This window comes from Passer domesticus, chromosome Z (assembly GCF_036417665.1).
Source record: "Passer domesticus isolate bPasDom1 chromosome Z, bPasDom1.hap1, whole genome shotgun sequence".
NCBI classification, from domain to species: domain Eukaryota; kingdom Metazoa; phylum Chordata; class Aves; order Passeriformes; family Passeridae; genus Passer; species Passer domesticus.
This window is the reverse complement of record NC_087512.1, coordinates 79143516-79168334: the sequence shown is the minus strand read 5'-3', so window position 1 is coordinate 79168334 and position 24819 is coordinate 79143516. Positions and strand designations below refer to the sequence as shown.

Sequence of the window (24819 nt, the reverse complement as noted above, 5' to 3'; positions counted from 1 at the left end):
AGTCTTAATACATGCCTTTACCCAACACTTTTGACACCTTTTTTTCCCTTTCTTTTTTTTCTTTTTTTTTAATTTTTAAATATTTTTTTTATATTTACTACTGCCTGCAAAACTCACACGAAGTTATTCAAATTTACTTCCTTTTTATAATTTTATTATGTATATGCACACAATTTATGTTATATGAGTTTCGTCTGCCTGAGTTTACGGCAATTTGTTGATGATTTCTGACTCTCCACATAACTGCTCATACATCAAAAATGTATTCCTTTATCATTACAGCATTTAGCAACAATATGAACAATACTTGAAAAAGTCCAAGTTGATCAGAGTGTCCCCAGATCTTCCTTAGACCTCCATAAACCTGAGATGTGTACACTAATCTGACAGAAAATTTTTAAAAATTTACTTAAATGCTGCTTTACAATCAGATGTAATTCTACCTTATTGTAGTTTCAAGAATTATCTCCTTAGTTTATCAGGAAAATTTCACAGAGAACTTAAAAAGTCTTACTGAAATCCAGGCAATTTTTCTCCTGTCTTCTTTGGTAGATATGCTGCCTAAGAAAAGCACTGGGTATGATTTTTCACATTGATACAAGTATGTTGACCATTTTTAATGTTTTGGTTATTCCCTAGACCCTTGTACACCAATTAATATCTTCCCAGTGTATCTCTGGATAAGTAAGCTCATTGGCTTGTAATTCCCAAGATAATTCCTGTCTTCACACAACGTACTTCAGTTTACTGTGCTCTCTCCCTGACTTTCCCAACTTGCCTGTAACAGTCTGGAGTGTCTCATCTAGCTATTTACATTTCCTGACATGTATTTTATGTCATGTTTTCCTTTTGCTTTTACCTCAACTTGTCTATTTTTACTCTATCTCCATTCAAAATCACACAAACATCCAGCTTTCTTTTTTTTTCTCTTTTTTAATCTACGCTTTTAAAGACACATCATAAATTGTTAGGTTTTTATCAGATAAATTGGATTTAGACAAACACCAATGAATTAGTAGACTGCATGAAGTAGTAGGTTAGATACATTATCTTAAATGTTATGGTACTGACAAATGTTTAAAAGAAGAATGTAAAAAGAAAAAAGTTACAGATGGATTCTGGCCAACTACTGTCCTACCTCCAGACAGGCAGAACCTGTTCCCTGTCTTCTTACTTGCCCTATTTCTTTTCTAAAGGTCACTCAGATGCTCACAGCTGGCCAGAATCAGGACACAGAAGCATTTCTGACATACTAATCCGTCAGCACACACAAAAGTGCACCTGGAATCTTTTCCAAGAGCACAGGACAAGGACATGTTTTGTCATGTGTTTGCCTTCTGGTCTAGCAAAGGGCACAGGGATCTAATTTCTGGAGCAGATCCACCTCTTTCAAGCATCTAAGGGAAAAGCATCCAGAGCAGGAGGAAAGTAAAAGTTTTGTGTGCTCAGCTGATGCAAACATCTTTGTTAAACCCCTTTCTCCCCTGCTATTATATACATAAATCATTAAGGGTTTGGCTGGAAGTTAAAAATCAAGCCTTTTCTTTCTGAGAAAATGTTCCTGGCACATCCAAGTGCAAATGAGCAGCTAATGTAATTTGAGCTATTGAAGGCCTATACTTACTCATTGTTCCACTTGCACATTTTTTCCATAGCTGTGTGTCAGTTATACATGACACACCTCACAGAACCCAGTAAGCTGAAAAGTTAGCACTGCTTTGTGGAAACTAAAGACTCCTTTAAACTTTTGGAAATCATATGATGTGATTATTTTTTGATAAGTAGTATGATCTGTGAAGGAGGAATTTTGACCTGATCTGGAAGTACTGGAAGAACAGAATTAAGGAGATTTCAGACTTTATCTATAATACTTATTGTGTCATCTGCAAAGAGACACAACTGATACTCCTTTAAAATCCATTTCTTCTGCATATGCCAACAAAATAAATGTCTTTCAAATGTCAAAAATCTGTCTGCACACTCTTGTATACAGAACAAATATAGCAGCTGAAAGCCATTGATTTAGGGATGGACTAATTTCCCATTTTGCCTGGTTTGGCACTCTCCTACTGTAACCCCACCAGCTCAATTCACTGAAATTCAAGCTGAACCCGTGACTAGGAACAGGCTGCTCTGTGGCAGATCTAGCCAAGAAATTACTTTATTACCACCTAGAACAAACAGGAGGATGCACCCACAGTAACTCTGCAGCCTCAAGGTTCTGCCACCATGTCATGTATTTGAGCACAACAGAATAGTAATTTAATTCTGGAAATCTGCATGTTTTAAGCACATTGCCTTGAAAAATATTAAGCACAAACCCATTCATTTTACAGCATCCATCACACTGCCAACGAGTTCCTGAGTAATTTTTTTTTCAGAGAATTTAGAACAACAACAAAAATTTTTTGCTCTCAAGTACTATATAGAAAAAAGTCAGTATTAAGATTGAGTGACAAAGATTAATTTCCAACAGCTATTGCCCAAAGCCAATAAACTTCAGTGAAATATTTACTTATCTTCCACAGGTTTTGAATTAAATCTGTTGGTCCCCTAGACAAATGATGTGATTTTTTTTCTCTATTGCCTTGCTGTGGTTAGCATCTGAAACTAAAGATGAAACTAAAGCATCTGAAATTAATTTAGGCAACTAAATTTCTACTGGTGTCATAATTCCTTTTTAAGATAGGAACTAAACTATTTTAATTAGATATCCTAGATTTAGTTAGTTTTCCATTATGTTCATGTGACTGTTACTAGATTTTCATTCCTAAAGCACACTTACCACTGTTTCCTGAAAGAATACAGTTAATGACAGTTTACAATTAGTAATAGCAAAGCTTCATAATAAATTTTAGCAAAGATCAGATCTCATCCAAGATATTGTTTTTATGGCGGAAAGAGTATTTAGCTTATTCATTCTATGACTGTAATGTCATTTATGGGGCAAGTGTTTATATTATATTGATATACCCGGGGCTGTTCTATAAAATCCTGACTTGCTTTGTTAAATTATTTGTTGGCATCCTCTATATGTATGTTAGATTCTGCTACATTATAACTTCATGTCTATAAAAATGTTCCTCAGGTATGTGAATAGTGTGAAATAAGACAGAATTTAAAACATAAGTTCAAAAAAAGCTTTTAAGATATCAGAGCACAGTGAATACACAATTTCCAGAAAAGAGAAAAAATAATAATAAAAGGAAAAGGGGCTAAATCAAAGCAATTGACACTTACAACCAGAAACTCTATTTTTTTCCCCAGTTTCTGCCCTTCTTGCATTCCTGATCAGAGACAGTGGCCTGAGAGAAAAGCTCAGTCTGCTTTAATCCTGGTAGTGACTGGGGCTTGTATCTTCAGGTTCCAGAAAAGTAGGGCAATGAAATGCCACTCTGTTGTATTTCTGTTGTCACTTTTGAGCAAGTAACTCTCCCTGACAAAGGATTTAGATTCCTCTCCATTCTTTTTCATACGTGCTCACTTTTTGCTCACTTTTGAGATGCCGCCCTGAAGTACATGAATACAACTTTCACTGTGTATTCACTGATCTCTGAACTTTCTGGAGTATTTATCTGATGGTTATTTTCCCCCAGGAGTTCAGTCCTTCTCAATTTTCATGTTTTTTAGGCTTCAAAGTAATTTTTGTGGTCCTAACAGCAAACCCAAGTGTTACAATGAAAAGAGTGAGTGAAGAAAAATTTAAAATTCAACAGAGTAAAGCCTAGAAAAGCTGTACAAGTGGTGTTGAACAACTGATTCGTAGAATCTCTACTGGCAAAACAAACAAAGCCCTTGAGAACCAGCCACTTCACTAGACAATAAAATGCAATCAAAATCTCTACAGCAACCCAGTCTAGGTTACATAATGCACCCATATCAGGCAAGCTGGACCTGATATTTGGATGTATTTATTGTTTAGATGCAGGAGGCAAAGAGCTGCCTTGATGAAAGTCAGGTTATTTTATGCTCCCATATTTCTTTTCTCCCCCTGTAAGGAGCAAATTTCACTCAAGACTGATGAGTAGAAACAAAAAATGCTATTCCAAACATACAGGTTCTATGCATTGCAAACAGCAAAACAGAACTTCTTTCACTGGACTAAAAAACACACGACAGGTTTAAAGCTGATTAAAGCAGAGGATTACAGTGTAAGGAAAATTAAAGGTAGGAATTTCAGCTATGTCAATCAGTTCTGTCCTCCAGGAGTCAATAGAACCATGTCAGCTCTGCAGCAGCAAAGGGACAAGCTGAAAAGTTTAGTAACATATTAAAACCTAGATTTCCCATAACCTCCAGAAGTCTGTCACAGAGCTGTCCAGCTTGACTTTTTCCCATGAGAACAATTCATTTTTGCAGATTGTTTACCAGGCAGGACAGCATTTCAGCCTTACACAGAGGATGTGAGCAGTGACTGCCCTCAGAAGGGAGTGCTCATTTTCAAATGATGAGAAAGCAGAGAAGAGGTGCCAGAAGGCAGTGCTTAAATAAGTTACAGGCTGTGAAGTGTGAAGTAAGACAAGTGACTTTTCAAAGTCTCAAATGTCATAAGCTGAACATATGTCCTGTTATTTTTGTCTCCCTCACACTGACTGCTGCAGCAGGATCACTGTCCTGGACTTGTTATCCGTGTTGGAGAAGGGCAGGATCACTCTCCAGGACAAAAGTGTCCTGTCAGTACCACATGGCTTTAAGTGAGGAGACTTTCCTTTAGCAGCTGAATACCATTTCCATTCTTAACTAAGTGAATAGAGCAGAAGATTCCAAAATGCAGCAAATATCCATCCCATCAGCTCCCTGCTTTTAAAGCTAAGTCAGTTCCAAATGTCAGTCCAATTGGGTATTTTTTGATAAGTTTTGGCTGAAAATTTGTAGTGGCTCTCAGAATTTATTCATGTTGTTTTCTGGAATTTCAGTGACTTTATAAAATTTAATATATTTCCTCTGCTGATGTACAGTAACTGCCAACCTTGATTTAGCAAATGAGCTTCCAGCATAACAATGTAAGACTACCCTTCATACCTCCATGCAATAGCCCATTGACTATTCAAGAGGAAAATTCAGGTTTGGCACATTTGAAATGGATGAAAATATTTCACCTCATGTAATATGCACTTTCAAAATCTGAAGTAATCCTACCAGCCTCTGTTCAGCCCTGAAAAACCCAATTGTTATGAGCAGTGGATTAGGATGAATCTTTCCACAGCATAACTCCATCAGTTCTCCAAAATTACTTTCCAAGCTAGTATCAACCTTGACTCAATTCAGATCAAATAAGAGGTATGGACACTCATTGTCATGTGATCAGCAGCATTTGCAGTCCCAAGAAAAAGTCTCAAGCAAATTTTTTTCCATTGTTGAGTAGTCTGATCGCTTCAGGTATCTAGGATACTATTTCCTAATTATAAATTATTAGAAAGGTCATATGCCAAATTAAAAGGTGGTGAGTGAAGGCATGATGAGGTGATATTTCATATTCATGAACACGAGCTAAACTTGTCTTGCCTATGCATAAAGCAGTAGCCACTCTGAAAGGACTAAATAAATGAAACACTCAGATCTAAAATTTCAGGCTCAGATAAAGACTTGAGATGTCCCAGATGAATCAAAGGGTCAGAGAGCACAGAGGCCTCCACAGTTTGTTTCCATGGCCTAATTATCCCTCAGAGTACAGCTGTTCAGCTTCCAGTCAACCAGAAAAGCAGAAGCTTTCAGAGTGGCAGTGCATTTGGAGAGTTCAGAATTATTCCCAAGGTTTTTTTCCTTCCTTAGGTTTAGAGCCCTTCCTTGGACATCTTTTACCTGCTCTAGTGGGCTAGTGGGGGAAAGAAAAAGAGAAAAATCTTGAAACTTTTAAGGCTTTTTGCTCTGCTGATGGTCTGTGGGAAAATCTGAAGACAATAGAATGGCGCTGGCATGAATGCCAGTGAAATATTGTTTCCCATGGTCTTCTGGGGGTTCAACAACCATAAGGCTTTAGCGGAATATTTGTGCATCTCATGGCTGTTTGCTAAAAATTTACTGCTCCAGCAGCCACTTGCATGCTCTGACTCGCTTCCTCTTTCAAGCACAAATCTTATCAATCCGTGATCTAATCATTACATAAATACTGGCTGTGCTAATTTATTCTAACCTTATGAAGCACTCTCTGGCTGAGAGTTTTTGAAGACAGTAATCCTACAAAAGCTCTGCTGCAGATTGCCTGTGACTTACTTAACTTGGGGGTGGGGTTTTTTTGTTTGTTTTGTTTTATTTGGTGGCAGAAAATTAAATGCTGCATCAGTTCAGAATGGAACAAAAACACGACACTGCTCTCAGAAAGCCAGCAGGGTCCTGGGATGCAGATTTTTGGTTCTGTTTATGTTATTTTAGTAGTGACTCTACAGTGTTGCTAATTTAAACAAGACATTAACAAATTTCTTGAACACTTCGCAACCCTTCTCAGAATTTTTCTTCTGATATATTACCCCTTGCACTTATTTCCCCCAACAGAATTACTGGAAGAATGATGCCTTAGCTGGAAAAAAAAAATTAATTTGTTGATCTTTTCTTATGCTGTCATAGGAAAGCCTAAACATATTTTTCTTTCATATTTTCTTAAAATAAATCAGTGTAGTTCTCTATTAACCCTGAATCTGCACAACGTGTACTTGAACTGCTTCAGCACATCATGCCATTTTCCTCTGAGACCTGAGTGAATAACAGCTCAAAGTCTGAGCTGCTGTAAAATGAGCATTTAGGCTTTGGGTTGTTTGCCTCTTAATATGCATACTGAATTCCAGGAAAACCTGGACATTTTAATAATAGAATCACAGGTAAAAATAGGGGCTTGAGAGATGTTTTTTTTTCTTCAGCCCTGCCCCTAGGCAGGATTATACCTAAAATATTCTTAGCTTCAACAAAAAATTAAATTAGTGGGACATTTTTGCTGGAGGCACACTTTGTAAAAAGTACCTTTCAAGCCACCACACTTCTCTGAGCATTCTGAATAAATTCCTAACAGTTTAGGAATATTTGTGCTGGTGTGAGTCAAGGGAACTGGAAATGGCAGGGGAACTTGCTTGATTTCAGGCCATTGTTTAAATTTATAGCCTGATCAAAGTAATGCCAAAAGGAGGCAAGCTCTTTCTTGGGTATAATTGATGCAGTTAATGGGTGAACAGGTAGTTTGCAAATATTCCACGCTAGAAACAGATTTTTCCTCATGTTCCACTTCCACATTAAGGCACGAGTCACAGTTTCCTTTCAGGTACTCAACAGAAATTTATCATTTTAGGCTAAAAATGTGACTTTTTGCGTGTGATTAATGTATAATACAACTCCCTCCTTCTTAAATTGGTATTTGTTTAGTTTCAGTTTTGTTTCCTAAAACACACATCCTCATGATATTGTGCACAGTTGGCCAGTGTGACTATTTCAAAGTTACTAAACCATTTTCTTTATTGATGGAGAATTTACAAAAGTTCAAATGAAATAATGTTTTCAGAAAAAAAAAAAAAAGGAGGACAATAGTAAGTAAAGAAGAGGTGAAATGCGTCCAATTAAAAACCTACTCCTCAAAATCTCTTCTACAATAACCAAAATGCCCTTAGTGGTAATCAAAACATAAATTCCCTGTTTGATTGATCCATATCTTGCAGGAAGACAGCAGAATCACATTTAGCCCCAGGTTTCCCTTTCAAAAACCAGAATAGCAGTGGCATCTTGGCAACACGTTGCAGACGTTTAATTCCTGTTTAATTTAATTACCAGGGCATTGTAAGTGTTTTCCTCTCTCACAAATATGCTCCATGTATTGTGGCAGACCTCCTACAAAAGAAGGTACTAAAGAAATTACTCGTAAGCTACTTTAAATACTGCATAAGTGGTGTGGAACTGGGAGGAGTGTTGTGCTCCTTTAGCTGGGTTTCTCTCCACACAGAGGTGGTGGACAGACAGGAGCAGGGTTCTCTTTGCTTGTAAACACCAAGGTCTATTTAGAGCCATCACACAGATCTCTGTTCTTTTCCCCAAATAGACTTGGCAGATGTTGCAGTGAAAGTAATTCTCTTTCCTTCAAGCAGCCCTCGGGTTAAAGAGGTGGAATTAGACAATGTTCCATTATGCTAAATACAATGCATTAAAAAGCTGCAAGAATCTGCAGAGATGCTCTTAAATTGTGCTTAATTGGACTGCCTCAATTGCACTTAATGTAAACCTGGGGCTGAGCTACAGAACCTCAGAGAATCTTGCTCTACAGCCCAGACCAAGCTTAAAGAAAAATCACCTGGCACTTTCCCTGAAATATGGGTATCTATAAAAACCCACCAACCAAAGCTCCTAAAAGAGCCAGTCACAAATCTGGAACTGAATTTTTGCACAGTTTTACCCTTCTGTTTACATTCTGGAATAAGAGATTTTTTTCAAGATAGGCAGGTATCTGGGATTTGTTCACCACATTAGGGCGTAAAAGGAAACTGGGTAAAACCTGGACCTTCCTGGGAGTCCCAGATAAAGGTTTTAATTGCAATAAACAATTACACAGCTTTGGGAGGGTGGAATTGCCTGGGAGAGGGGGAGATTTTGTCTTTGCAGCTGCCAATGACAGCACAGCATTAAGGGTGCAATTGAGCTGCCAGAGCAAGTGGAAGGCACATGGGATGATGATTGGTCATTATGCTTTCCACCTCCAGGCAGACCCTGAAATTCCTATTTAACTGACCTGGTATGCCACAGCTAGGACAAAAATATGCTTACACAGAGTGTAAATAAGCACAGAAATAGTGAAATACAGCGTTCCTTTTGTCAGCAACTGCATCACGAATATACTTAAACAATAGCCCCTTTGAAATGTGGCTAATGCCTGGAGAGAAAAGGCGGAATGCAAGACCAAAATATCCACCCACAAGCTCAACAAACAGATAATTAAAATCATACTTGTTTACCATTACAAATTGGTCAACCTTTTTGTCTTGCTAAACCCCTACAGACTCCCACATGCTCTATTGTAAAGAGATATATTAGTGTAGATGGACGCAGTTCTGCTCCTCTGGAAATCAACAGGAAAAGCTCCATTGCAGAAAGGGTAAGATTTCTGCCTAAACCTGAGCTACATATTCCAAAGGGTAATTTATGTGTGTGAATACATATATATTTATGCACGAACACACAGCCACATTCCACTGGTTTTGCATCCAATCACATTTTATTAATCCAAAACCACGCTGTCCCTTAAGATAATGCTACAGGAACTCAGACATTTATGGCACTTGGTGGTGCCCAGTGTAAGCATGAATGAGCTGGCTGAGGAAACTTAATTTAAATTTATTTATTTAATTTCTCTTCACGAATTTAAATCCATGAAGACATCCTAAGCTTCCTTAACATGTTATTTTCTCATCTCTGAATGAACAAATTCATATGAACTGCAATTATACCTTAGAGATATCAAGAATTTACCTCTTCAAATAAGTTTTTAAACAAAACATGCCATGCAATTACTGTGCAATTAATTTATAACTAATCCCCACTTTAAAAACTTCTGAATGTCAGTTCTGAGGGCATTAGTAACAAAAAAGGGAGAAGTCATAGAAATAAAAATTGTGTATGAAATGGTTACATTTCCATTTTCCATAGAACCTGTAATGTAAATGAATAGTCTTGATCCAAAAGTTATTTTGCTACTGAGGAAAATAACTCATGTCTTTATTTTACACTGATACAAACAGCACAAGAAAATAATTTTAAAAAATGCTCCCATCTACTAAATTAAGGATTGTGAGGCTGGTATAATTGTGCTTACGCTGACCCAAATTTCAGGGACTTCGATTTTTTTGGTTTTGTTTTTACATTTCTCTATCTCCATGAAAGTAATTTCCTTTCTTACCTGAAATTCAGTTACTAAATCCAGGAATTGTAATCTTCCCATGGAAATTGTTTTAATGATTGTTTTTGTGTCCTCTGTAAAAGAAAAGTGAAACCTGACAAAGATGTAATTTCAGATTTTGAAGGGATAATTATAAAGACTGTTCTACCTTTTTTCATATGCGTTTAAAAATAAAACTTTTGTATCCCAGAATAGTACACTTATAGTCATAAAAGCCTTCTGCCAGTGAGGTAAATGAGAAATATTACACCCAGTGGGATGGGTTTGGTAAAGCACTCAGTTAGCTGGACAATCTCACAGCCTGTTTCAAAAAAAAACCAAGATATCTCATGAAACTAATGGTCTTTTGCAGTGTCACAACAACAAATAAAAGAAAAATTGTAACTATCTATTTTATTAGAAAGATAATTTAGATTATGTGAAACAGTTGGATGCTTTGAAAATTCATTTTATGAGTGCTCAGATCCTCATGGCATGGCAATACCCAATGGAATTGAAGCCCAACTGTTTAGCCCAGACTGATTTTCTGCACAGCATGTTATGTGCACACCAGAGATGTCTAGGATAATCCTTTCTCTCCTGGGTCTTCTGCAGCACATTAATATTATGCTACCTTGTATTATAACTGTATATAGATAGAGTTATATATAAAATTATGTTTTAATACATAACTACATATAAAAATAAAAATAAAAATAACTAATTATAATTATAAATATAATTATAAGCATTATATTTATTATTAATTTTATAATTCTATAAATATCTATTATAGATATAATACATAATATATAAAATAGATATAATATATAAAATATATATAATTATATAATTATATAGTTTATATAATAATTATATAATCATAATAATATATAATTATATTATAACTATATATAATATAGATAATATATATTATATGTAATATTATATATAATTATATAATTATAGAATAATTACATTATATGTGTAATTATATTATTCTATATTATATATGAATATATAAATATTATAAGTATGATTAATTTTCTTTTAATATAAATAAAAATAAAAATATAAATATGAATATAAATGTAAATAGAAAGTAAATATAAGAATATGAATGTGAATATATATTTATATAATTTTATATTTACATATTTATTTTTATTTATATTTGCATTTATATAAAATAACCATATCTAACAATTTGATCAGCAACATCTTTCATGCACAAAGCCCTGCTAGGGGTGCCACTTCCAGTGACTGGAGTAGATGCATCATTGCTGCACCCTTTAACCATTTCATAACCCTTTCTTATGACCCTTTTATAATTTCTTTCAATTTGATGTGGCTGGCACAGTGACCTACAGCCTGTCCACACTGGAACTGCAGCTCCCATGGCTGTCACAAGCAGCTGCTGCCAGACCTGTCTGGTTAACAAACCACCTTTTCTTCCAACATAATTTTAGAGCCTTGTGGCAGTTTCTTATCTCTTGGCAGCCCCTCAGAAGCAACAGCACCTGTTATGCAGCCAAAACAAGGCTATGGCTCCAAATAATTAAATATTTAGCAAGAAAACTGTCTCTTACTGCATTGGTAGCCTCAGTTTTTCCTACACAAAATACATGTAACATATTATTTCCATGTCCAATGCTTGTTCTACTAATCAAAGTGGCTTCTGAAGGTGAACAGTCTGCTCTATTTCTCTTAAAATAATGTAATTTTTATACTCACTGCAAATTGTCCACATGGGGATTGTGGACAATTATGTTGTCATTGAGATTTTAAAAAAAGATGTGATTATGATTCTGAAAGAGTAATGATTTTATGAGAATTACAATTTAAAAAGGACTATGATTTTTAAAAGAAGCTCTCTAAAATTAGGCATCTTGTGTGAATCTTTGCTCTGTGAGCCTGCACAGAAAGCACCTCCCATCTGTTCACAAGCAGGAGGGAATCAGTTCAGGCTGTGGCTTTCAACCTCACAGATGTCTCAGCTCCTCTCCATCTCCCATGCATTGCTAAGGACAAGATCACAATAGCTAGGCCAGTTGAAAAGATATTTTTGTTCTTGCCAGGTAATAAAAACCAAGTTCTGTTCCGTGTGGTAGAAATGAATCAGAAAGATGAGCAGAAACAGGAGGAATCATATATCTGTGGAGTACATTCTGCAGGTAAAAACATGGAAAAAAGGTATGAGGAATGAGAAATGCAGCTCCAAACAGGCACCCTGAATGCAAGGCTGATGCCAACTGACAAAATGTCATGATTTATTTAAAATTTAACCCATGGGAAGAATGCGCCAGAAGTGGTGGTTTGCCAACAGAACACACTGAGCGAACATCAATTTTCATGACGGAAAACAGTTCTTTAGAAATGTTTTGAGCTTTCATAACAATGAGGAGAACTGTCATGATTCAGCCCACACTCACTCATAGCTGGCAAAGCTGGTGAACACATTCAGCTCCAGTATTATATTGTTTTGCTTTCAGGGAGAGCCTACTTGGAATTGAATGTTTAATGAGTGCAGCCTCCTTTTTGGCTGATCAGAGGCATGTGTCTTTCTATTTGATTCAGCCACTGGTCTGCAGCATAAGAATTCTCAAAGCAGATCAGAATGAAAAGGTAATATATGGTTATTCAAATATAAAATTTTTCATTTCAACCCTGTTATATTACCTCCTCCAAACTGATCCTATAGATCTGTGTTAACTTAGTATAGGACTGGGGAGCAGGGTGGTATTTTTTTCTTAATATTTTCTGCTTTGAAAAAAGAATTAATTACTTATGAATTTTAAGAAATTTTCAACTTTCATAAGTAATTCAAACCTCTGTTTTCTGAACATATTTTTTTAAATTGTGTGGCTACAGACTGAGAAAACTGTAGTCCAAAATCTTACCTTAATGATAAGCAACTGTTAAGTTGCTTATTCCACCATTTTTGAAACAAATCTTAAGCAAGCAGTTTATCCTAAAAAAAAAAAAAAAAAAAACCAACAAAAAAAAACCTAATCAAACCAACCCAAACAAACAAAAACTCAAAACCCAAAAAAAACCAAAAAACAACTTTAAAAAGTTGTTTTTGAGGAAAAAATACATTACTGGGTGCCATGGGCAAGGCAGTTCTGCTAACCTAGATGCCACACCTCTGTTAAATGTGACATAATTGAATACTAAAAGGAATAAATAATAATTAGTGTGGCAATGGAGGGCATAGTGCTGGAGTTTGCTGAGATCCTGGAAATCCACAGCTCACTTTCAGCAGAACAGTGCCTATATGGAAACCAAACTTGGAAAGAAATGTCTCTCTGTGCAATTGGATTTGATCACAGGCTCCAAATTCAAGTTTTGCACTTGCAAAGTCATATCATTATCTATAATTCTGAACCGACTGGGTTTTAAGTCCTGCATAAGGGTATCCCAGTCTTCCAAATTCCCAGAAAATCAAACTGATTTTCACATTTCATAAGTCACAGGTAGAAGTGCAGTTTGTTGAAAAATCATGTAAGATATCACAACCTAGAAAAACACTGCTGAGTACGCAGTGTTTTGAAATTGATTATGCTTTTCAAAAAGCTCAAGGTTTCAAAATAAGTATTCTGTGATGGATCAACACTGACATTGCCAAACAAAGGTGTATTGTGAGATAATAGACTTCCCTCCCACAGTCTCATAATTTCTGTCAGGAATCTGAAGTGACAGCATATTAAGAAAACTATTTGATGAGGCACTTTTTGACATTTAATAAACAGGCTGACAAATTCAGAGCATTGAAATTAAACAACATACAGCAGTATGAGTGCACAGAGCCTCTCTTCTATGAAAGGATTCTATAAACTCTGCACAAAATGGGTTCAAAACCCACAGAGAATTCACGTGGGTTTATTAATTTATTACTAATTCAGTTGCATTACTAAAAATCCATAGATAAGGCAAAATTGGTGTCTAATACTTTTGATGTTCAACAAGATGTAACTATAAACTTGCAACAGAGGACTTTACCGTGCCCTCAGGTTCTCCTGGGGTGAGTCATTCACCAAAATCCTGGCAGAGACCATAAAGTCTTAACTTTTCCACTTGAGGCTGCAAGCCCACATGCCCATTGGAATATTCCTCATGCCTGCCTGTATCACCTGAGCTCCACCAAGCACATCTGGACAGAAACAGAGGTACTCTAAGAGACTGCAAGGCCTCAGCAATATTACTTGTTCTTCCCACTGAATGCAGTGATGAAATCTCCCATCAGTTCAACGTGTTGGAATCCAGTTTTTGTGGCTTCTCTGGTGAAGAGTTTGACCTTGTTTTTATGGGACACAATGAGCTACAGATGTCAGAGCTTTCAATATTTATTACCCTTACTTTCCTCTGGCACCTTTTATGCTTGTTCTAAGGTTTTTGAGGGGATTCTGGCGTATCTTTACTGTCACAGCACAGAGTCTTCTGGCACAGTTATCACTCTACTTCCACAGAGAGGAAGGGAAATTTTCCTTCAGGAATGTCTTCTCACAAATGTTTTAGTGGTCTGCCACTGAGCTGATCATCATGATGCTCCAAAGTCGATCCCAAGTGTCCAAAGCAGCACCCACTATTCACAGTGTTTTGACCAATTTCTACGAGGAGAATGCTATCAGAACTGATAAGCCCTTTCACTTATCAGGGACACGGGATGAAAACCACCTGACAAGAGCCAGTAATGATCCCAGCTCTGACACAAGATGGTTATCTGTGACATGCTGGCACCATCTGTGGCTCACACAAGACAAGCAGGTCAGCTGTCAGCTCAAGACTGGCATTTTAAATGGCATTTAGAGCCTGGAAGCCTCATCCATCAAGTCTCTTTAGCATCTCTGAAGTTTTTATTAGCTCTGTTACATTACAAACATATTTACTTACAAACATATTAGCTTACAAACATGTTTATTTCAAATCTTGCAGTGTTTGAATCAGTGCAATGAACACTACTACAAAAGTACAGCAGTACTGTAAGATCTGGACTATTTAGCTTGCTCTGACTAAACACAGACTATTTAATAGAGGGCTGAGAGAAAATGGAAACTTTAAGATTTTGCTTACATATCTAAATTATACTTGACAGCATAAATCAAGATACATGCAAAATTTATCTCGAGATCCCAAATGAAAAATGACACAGGAAAATCCAAAAAATGCATGAACAGTACAGGTATGGCTGAAGTAACTAAAGACTGGCTTCTCTGGAAGCTGTACTTTTAAATATTAGAAAAACAGCTAACCTGCTATGGAACCCATTCTGAACCTCTGCAGTTTTAAGACCTGAACATTAAAGAAATCATTACATCTCATACTCTTTTATTCTCAAAAATTATGGCTATATTAATCCATTTTGTGTCTGCCAAATGTGTTGCTCGGGGATGCATACCCTTAGTTTGTTTGTCTGATAAATGAATTCTATTTCTCTAATTAATTAATCCAAGTATCTACTTAAGCTCAGGTTGTGTTACTACAGGTGATATATGAGCAAAGACTAAAGAACTTTCTAACTCATTTTACTTGCTACTTAGGATGTGAGAAACTGCTTTCAAAGTGCTCTCCCTCCCACATGATTCAGAGAGAGGGTGCAAATTTTCTCTATGAACCTAGAATATAAAGGGCAATTGCTAGGATTTGTGTCATAAGTGAACTCATTATTTTTTAAGATTGATCTTCCCAGCACTGTCTGTTTTCACTGAGGAGTTTGGAGGCTCCAGCTGAGAACACATAGGCTGTGGTTCATAATTTAAAGAGATCAAATAGGCCAAAAGTCACTCCAAAGTCAGGTTTAAAGTTCTTTTAGCAGTTTAAAACCTGCAAAGGCATCTATAGTTTGTTTTTACATGTGGAAGACTAAGTGTAATAGATGTGTCTTTGAGACAGCAAAACTAAGTGAGGCATCATTACTTCTCCTTTTTACTTGCACCTCAGGAATTCCAAATCATAACTATTGCCCACCAACATTTTCTGATTATTTTATTTTTTGCCTTCCCAGATGAAAAGACAGTAAGGGAGTGTTGATCTAAATGATCTATATCTCTCTCTGATTGACATAACTGTGATTAAGTCTTGCTGATGGCTACATAGAAAAGAACTCAAATTGATGTGCTGTTAATTTGGGTACCAAAATTACCATGCTCTCTTTCTTCTACCTTCTACCTATGTGGAAACTCATCTACAAGATTCTTGCCCCCATTTTGAAATCCATAGAAAGTTTTAAATGCCTTAATAATCAAGGGAGACAGGTCATATAGTTGCAGAATCTTAGTTTCTTAGCTTAGGTTTCTACAACAGTCAGACGTGTTCAGCCAAAATTTAATCACTCTCCAAGTGGCAAGGAGGAATTCTGCTTGTGAAATCTTGATTAAGCAATGTGTTAGCTCAGCAGACAACATTTTTTCCCCTGTGTCTCTGTCTAAAGAGAGATTTCTGCTGAGTGCGTGCGCTGGGCATGGTATTTTTCCATGTCTTCATAGCAAATTATAAGAATAAATCATTGCCTTGTTTTTCACCCTTTCCCACCCATTTCCACCCCTTTTTGGTTGACGTTACAGGGGTTTTGTTTGGATTTCAATGAATTAATACCTCATAGACTTCTACATTGTTAAATTCTGCTACATTGTTCTTGCTAATTAATGGTTTTGCCCCTCAGCTTCAAGGCAACCAGGCTGAAGTTCATTTTCAAAACAGAGATTTATATAATAGAAGATGCATGAAACCTGGGAAAATTATATAATTTTCTGAAGAGCTAGTGTCTGAATTCGAAGTTCTTTTGGTCAGTTTGCTTTCCTGACCTCCTAAAACACAGGGATCTCAAGGTTCCTAGCATGCAGACTTCTTTTTACTGCAGTTGAAACAAATCTACAGTCTGCATTAAAAAGGATCAGTGCTTTTACCCAGGTTATAGGGAAAAATATGACAGCTTTTTAATTCCTTGCTTTCACAGCCAAGTTTCCTAAATTACTAGAAAGAAATAAAGTAATAAAACTACTAAAATCTAGTGGTGCAGAAGAAGAAACTTTCTGATTCACTTATTTAGGACAAAGCAACACTCACATCCTTCCTCTTTTTTTATGTCATCCTGTCATGAACTTTTCACTATGAGGTTTTCAGCAGCTAAAAAACAAAAGTTTACAGCTGGAAAACAGACTGAGGCTACCACAGAAAGTTCACAATTTATTGGCTGTGGGCAAGAAAATACCATTCATCAATATCAGTGCTTTTACAGCATTGATATTAATGCCTTTTCAACCTTTGAAAACATTTGTTACACAATTTCAAGGTTTTTCCTATGAACAGACTTCTATTCAGACACAGCTTTAGGCAGTCATTGTGCTTCTATTTCACTAGTAAGTATATTTATGAGAACTGTAAACACACCTTTGCAGAACACCAACACATTATGGACCCATAGATGGGCAGTGAGAGAACCACCCTGCATGAAGATTAAAAGAAATCACCAAAAATTGCAGCTAATTTCAACAGGCAGAGGTCCCAGAAGGAATTATATTGCAGTCAAGCATGGCTGCTTTTAGAAAGTAAAAAAAAATAAAATAAATTGAAATGTTTAGAAAGTTATGTGTTCTGTTACACCAGGTTGTATATGTGGGAACACTGTAATTCAAAATTGTATCCGTTGTTTGCAAACAGAGCAGAGATTTTTAAGTTAATCCACCCATATCACAACCTTGAGAAATAAATAGTCAAACTCTTCCTAACATGATTTCTGATTGTTTCCTTACTCCAAGGTGTTTTGACTCATCATTTTAATTTTGTGCTTTGGCACAGAGGAAGGCCAAGGTACCTAACCCATATATATCCTTACTCAAATTCACCAGTTTCATCCCTCCACATGGCAAAATAAGCAAACTGAGAATGCTAGGATGGAGAATTTCCATTTTACCCACACTAAGATTGAATCAAGTTTGCTTCTGGGACAATTTTACTGATTGCAAAAGCTACCCACCACCCCTCCAAACCCTACTATTAAGCATAAGTGCCAAGAATTCTGCCTGGTTTTGATGACTGTGGACAAAATAAAGATTTTCCCCTTCTGTTTTATGTATGTAAGGCTCACTTAACTCATAATAGTTTCAGAAAAAGGATGGTCTCATAATTATTTTTAGAGATTTAAAGACAGAAGGCATAGCCAGCAAGAGACCCATACAGAGCATATTCTCTTGAACAACATGCAGAATTCATCAGCTAGGAGGCTCCCTGCTAGAAATGGTTAGATAACTACAAATAGTTCACTAAATAAAATTAAGAATGTAAAGGGAAAGATAACTTTTGACCTAAAATACTATTTGTGCTCACTGACCATCGTGTTGTACCTTCTGCCATCTGTATCACTATTCCTTGCCTAAAGCTCTCTTAGGATGACTTTCAACATTGTCATGAACATGAATGTGATTTTTCCCTTTTTTTTTTAATCCTTTGTGAAAAAAATGATGTCCTGTTAAGTTTTTTCTCCCTCAGTTTTGAGTCTGAGAAAGACAAGAGAAGGAGGGATGGTTTGGTTAGATAAGAACGTAATGTGAACAGAGTAGAACATTTCCATAAATGTTTTAATCACAAAGACATTTTATAGAAATTGTAACAAAAGCTAAAAAGCAGCTGAAGGATGTTATCTAAAGACAAGAAACGAGACTGATTGAATGGGACAGGTAAGACTAAAAGAACAATTTAAAGAGAAGAATGAAATGGGAGAAGTTGTAATACAACAGCTAAGAGGAACGTTCTACATTTAACTGGAGCACAGTACAGCAATCAATGCTGAACAGAACCAAGCGAAATTTCAACAGACAATTCTGAGAAAAAGTCACAGCAGAAGCACCATGTGTGATCAATAATAAACTTGCCTGCTAGTAGGCATGGGCAGAATGGCCTCATGCTTAACAAAACTTAACATTTTTCAAGGCAGGAGTTGTAAAACATCTTAATTAAAGCAATTAAGAAAGGTAGAGACAAAGTCACCTGTGGAGAATATTGTGAGAATAAGTGAAAACTGATACTGCATACAGGTGAAAGCAGAAGAAAATAGATTCATCATTTCAATCCCTAAAACCACTGGGATTTGCACCACTATATTCATTTTCTATGAATAATCTGGCAAATGTTTGCAGCTTAGTGGGGCATCAGTCACTCTTTTTCCCCATGTACGTTTTTTCCTGTAAAGGTTATTACTCTGCCCACTGCATCATAGTTATGTGCTCCAAATAAGATCTCTTTAAATCATCACCTACAAAAACTGTCTAGCTTTTTGGTAATTTGAGACCAGCTATTGCAAAAAAATAATGGAGCATCCTTGTATAACAGAGAATACTCCTCACACAGAGGAGACAAGGATTCATTGCCGACAGGGCAGAAAACAATAGACTCACTGTTGAAGAAAGGCATAAATAATTGAGAACGTCTGCAAAGGGACTAAGTTCTCACAGGAACTGGCTTTTAGCCACTTGTAAATTAAGTGTGAAGCACACAGAAGTAGGAGGCAAACAAACCAGAAATGATTAGGCAAAAGAACAGCCAAACACAGGTCCCAGTGAGGCAGCCAGCAGATCAGCTCTATCAGCTCTAGCTGTAGGTAGAGCACAGCAGACCTTTTGTAGGAGTTTGTGAGGTATAGGACACTACTTTTCATCTCCAGCTGGGCAAAGCTTGGTTCTGTTTACTGGTACATATCCCGTGGGATGTCTGTATTTAGTTTGGTGTCTTTCTTCATACATTCAGTGTCTTAACATCATGCAAACCCCACCAGATCTCAAGACCCCACAGCCTTTTTCTTCCAAGAGCTGGATTTTGACTGGTCTCTACCACAAGGCACCATTTTCTGTGACTTTCATCACCATTAGGCTGGATCAAATTTGGTACTGTAATTTCTCCTAGAGACTGCATCTTCTGTGGATGTCATGAAAAAATAAAAACCAAAACTAAACAACCAAGCAACTGTAAACCACTTCTGCATGTTTTAAGAAGATTCCCTCTTAAAAGCAGGGAGCATCACAACACAATTTTTTCCCTCCTCCTTTGAGTGGCCAGTGTCATGAGCAAAGAACCAGAATACTAGAAATTTCAGTTTACATGCAGGTATCTGCCCACGCCACCCATGTTTCCCTCTGTCCTTCCAGGACTAAAGATGTTCTGCTAAGAATCAGAGACATCTGATGCTGTCCCAGCTAAAAAACAGCAAGGCTGTGAGAGTCAGAGATTTTGGACAGCCAGATCCCATTGCAGTAGTGGTGGTGAGCTCTTAAATCCTCTAGTTTAGTAGAGGATACTTCCTTCTTACACCCTTCTCTCAGGTTTCCTAACAAACCCTCACCCATCTCCCAGAAACTCTCCCAGCTCTAGGAAACCTCACATGGGGTTGGTCAGTCACTCAGTCAGTCAGTCAGTCACACATGTCCCTTCCTTCCAGCTGGATAATTGTGTTTCTTACCCTTTATTTGAATATGTTTGGGGTTTTTTTAATTAGAAACCCTTTGTGTCAGCTGGGCCTGTCTTTTAACACTTTTCTGACTTGCAGCTGCTAAAATCAGCTTGAGTGCTAACATGTGCAGGACAACCAAGGAATGAGGCCCAGACAGCTTGGATTTAGATAGATGGGTCCTGCTTGACTGACCTGATCTCCTCCTATGGCAAGGTGATCCATCTAGGGGATGAGGGAAAGGCTCTGGAGTCTTTATTAAGGTCTTTGACACCTTTCCTGCAGGATTCTTATGGAGAAATTGGCTGTTCATGACCTGGAGATGTCATGAGCAGCCAAGTGTTCTCTGGGTAAAGAACTGTCTGATGGCCAGGCTGGAGAGTGGTGGGGAGTGCAGTGGCATCCAGCTGGGACTGGGCACCCCTGGGGCTCCTCAGGAGTTTGTACTGGGACCAGCCCTGTTTAATTTCTTCACTGGGGACCAGGATGAGGGGATTGAGGGCCCCTTCAGCCAGCACCAGGCTGGGTGGGATGTGGATCTGCTGGAGGCCAGGAGAGCTCTGCAGATGCTCTGGGCAGGCTGGATCCATGGGATGAGGCCAGTGGGGTCAGGGACAACACCATGAAATGTTGGATCCTGCACTTGGGTCACAACAACCCCTGCAGCTGCAGGATGGGTGAAAGGGACTGGGACAGGGCCTGGGATGCTGTGACAGCAGCTGGACATTCCTGGGATTGTTCACAACACATGGATAAGGCATTTGGGGATACAGTTTAGTGGTGAAAATGGTGGTGCTGAATTAATGGTCTTGTACAATCTTGACAAGTCCATGAGTCTGTAATTCCAAGATGTGCCACTTCCGATTAGAAAAGTTTTTATTTTATATCTTTTCTTTCTTTTCTTCCCTCCTTTTTGCAGGGAAGAAAACACCCTTACTGATGTCATAAAGTTTTTGGGTGGCATTTGTGGAGAACTCCAAGCAGGAATTTTTCCTTAAGATAATAAACCTTTAATGTAAGAGGCTTAACATCCTTTCTTATTAAACCGCTTAACAGAGCACAGGCAGTGTTGTGCACCTTGTGCATTCTCAACCATCACCACTGCAGACAGGATGTGCCAGAAACTGCTACCACAGAGAAAACCCCCACAAAACCTAATTCAAAAAACCATCCATGGTTTGAAAAAAATCTAACAAGCTCACAGGCTTGTCTTTTTAAAGCTGGTGTATGCTTTAAAGAGTGCTTGGTTAGCTTAAAGTCTTCTGCAACAAAAAGAACAGGAAACAGTCTCTCCTCTCCTGAAAAGATACACCCAAAAAATAGGAAGCAACCTCCATTCTTTCTAAAACAGTCTGTGTTTTAGAAAGACATTGCAGGACCTCTGTCACTTCAGCACCCTGCAGAGTTTTAGCAAAAAAAAAAAAAAAATCATAAATAACCAGCAACTCTACAGATGCTGAGCTTCCATTTTAAAAAGCAGGTAGAGCTTAAAATGGTGCTTAGGCACCATCAGGTTTCTGGTAATCAAAAATAAATTTTTTTCAGTGATGGAGGGGATCTCTCAGTATAACCAGGTAGCTTCATGTGGCTTCTTTGTGTTGAATCACTCTGTTACTCCACACTCTTGTTTTTTGTGTGTGTGAGGATGTCAGGTTTGGTAGTGTTGTATACTTCTGTTGGTATGTGTGAAATTGATAATTTCTCTTTTCTTTCATTCTGGTTTTTCTTCCCTGTCTTTCTGTTGCATTTTTTTTTCTCATAACAGAGAATTAACCCTATTCCTAAAAGCATCCTTGAGCAGAGGGCCTCTTCAGGAATATCCAGTACATACTGCCCAGTCAAGGAGAGGCCTGTGGCAATCATGTACTGCTCCTTAAATTTTGCACCCAGTGAAATGTATGGTTTCAAATCAAGCAGCCTGCTGCCACCACACACAAATTTGCTTCGCACACTATCATGCAACTGTTCCATAGCCCAAGTGGTCATCTTTTCACTCTTTAGCAGATGTTTCTGAAGTGTAACTCACATGATTATCATAATATTTTAATTCATTCATTAATGATGAACGAAGCCACCTTTATCATCACTACATGAGTACGACTGCCAGGAAGGGTGATCAAACCAATCTACATAAGCCACAGACTTTTTCCTACATCCCTTCCATGTTCAGCCTACTGCCAAGAGTAATTTAGGTCATAGTAAGCAATTGCACAGGTTTACACCAGTATATATATATATTTTTTTTTTTGGTCTAATTCATTATCGAAACCTTGAACTGAATGGTTAATAAAGCCAGATTTATTGGATTTACTGAAATCGCTGCACTTCTGATGTAATAGTTTGGGCTTGAATATGGAATTTTCTGCTCAGGAATTACTGAAGTTTAGTTGGTCTCGTAAATGTCAAAAGCTGGCAAAGAAATCCTATCTAAATGGGAGCATTAAATAGCCCATACTTGCAGTCCAGATGTGCCATGATTTGTTTTACACTGTGCAAGGAGACGCTGAAAACCAAGGAGATGATGAGGAGAAATCTCCCAGTAACAGCACATATACGATACTACCATCCTGGACAATGTACTCATCTGTGGCAGAAGATGCCTGCTGCTTTTGTACCTGACACCAAGGTTCCCCTTCAAGAAAATTTGTTTTGTCTCATCCTCAATGAAGCTTAAAAAGACAATAGAAAGCCCAGCATGAACTCAGATTACAGGAAATGGATGTTCAGAGAAAGTGCTGAAATAAATGCACAAAAGCTATTTTCCACGGCACAGCTCTCCTCCCTCCAGAGGTCAGTGGCAGGAGCAAAGTGCCTGCTTTGTCCTCCTGGCTGCTCTGGTGTCCTGTCACAGAATCACGGAATATGCTGGGTTGGAGGAGACCCACAAGGATCCCTGAGTCCAGCTCCTGACCCTGCATCCCCAAGAATCCCTATGTGCCCAAAAGCATTGTCCAAATGCTTCTTGAACTCAGTCTGGGGCTGGGACCATTTCCCTGAGGGGCCTGTTCCAGTGTCCTACCAACCTCTGGGGGAAGAAACCTTTCCTGGTATCCAACCTAAACCTCTCTGACACAACTTCAGGCCATTCCATGGATGCTGTCATGGATCCTCTGGTCAGCACAGAGCAGAGATTGGTGCCTGCCCCTCCTCTTCCCCTCATGAGGCAGCTGCACTCTCCTCCATCTCAATAAACCAAGTGCCCTCAGCTGCTCCTCACGCAGCTTCCCCTCACAGCCCTGCACCATCCCCATGGCCTCCTCTGCACACTCTCTGACACTTTAATGCCTTTTTTATGTTGTGATGCTAGAACTGCACCCAGTATTGCAGGTGAGGCCGCCCCGGCCCAGAGCAGAGCAGGACAATCCCTCCCTGGCCCGGCCGGCCATGCCGGGCCTGTGCCCCCAGGACAGGGATGTGCCCCCAGGACAGGGATGTCCCTCCTGGCTCCAGGACACTGCTGGCTCGTGTCCAGCTGGCCACTGACCAGGATCCCCCATTTCCCTTCCCAGCCTCTCATTCCCCAGTCTGTCCGTGCATCCAGGCTTGCACCATGCCAGGGGCACAATCCAATACTTTCCCCTTGTTGAGCTGCGCTTGGTCTGTTTTTGCTCAGTCCCCACCTGGGTAATCCTGAGCTGTCCCTGCAGGCCTTCCCTCCCGCTCTCTGGACCAAGTTTTCAAGCTCATCCTTTCACTAGCAATGGGCACAGTGGAGCGTGACTCCGATAACAACTGTGAGCCTCCTGGGCCTGATCCAGGCCTGACATGTTTGATTCATGGCACTTCCTGGGCTCAGGAGGATTAAGCAGGCGTACAGGCTCTCAGCGCTTTCCTCATAGCCTCGAGAGGAAGGTGTGTGCCTGGCACGGCTGATGCAGTATTGCACAGGCTGTGTCATCTACTGACTGGCAAAACTGCACCTCAGGGCTCCAGAGAGAAAATTGAGCCAGTCTTGCTGCATTTCTGTCCACCAAAGGAGACACCAGTGGGTCACACTACTAGGAAGATGCAAAACAAGTCTTAAGTAGCCAATGTTATCCACCCCAGATTCAGTTCAAACTGTGGTAAGCACTAATGAGCAGGCTCAGGAACTCCTTAGCCAGATGTTGTTGTAGAAAAAAAAAGAGCAGCCAACAATGATCCAAATATATGCCTTAAAATACTTCTGGCTCCAGAGGATAAATCTTGAGTTGTTTAAATATCCTGGTAAGGAAGAATGGGAATCAGCCATGTCATAACAAGGTCACAGAACAGCCTTTGACATTTACACCAAGTGAGGTGAGCACTTCCTCAGGAATCAGCTGGGAAATAGTTGAAGCAGCCTCACATATGCTAGCACTGTGTATTCAGTTTTATCAAAGCCTGCCCTAATCCCAAATATAGCTGCAAAGTCAGAATAATTTGTAAACAAAACTGAGTTTTTAAATCCAGCACTGTGATGACTGAAAGTTGGGCAACTTACCAAATTTATAGGCTAGTGATTATATTTTTCAATCCTTACACAATATTCTAAGATAGACAATAATAACACAAAACC

The 24819-nt window shown here is 38.4% G+C and overlaps 1 long non-coding RNA gene across 1 annotated transcript in view; it reads right to left on the bottom strand.

Moving 5' to 3' along the window:
- Positions 1–24114, bottom strand: part of LOC135290109 (uncharacterized) — a 35802-nt gene extending 11688 nt beyond the window's left edge. The window contains exons 1-2 of the long non-coding RNA XR_010352818.1: positions 23903–24114; positions 9866–9939 (exon numbers count right to left, since the gene is read on the bottom strand). This is a non-coding gene — a long non-coding RNA (uncharacterized LOC135290109). The remainder of the gene's footprint in view (positions 1–9865; positions 9940–23902) is intronic.
- Positions 24115–24819: the final 705 nt, after the last annotated feature.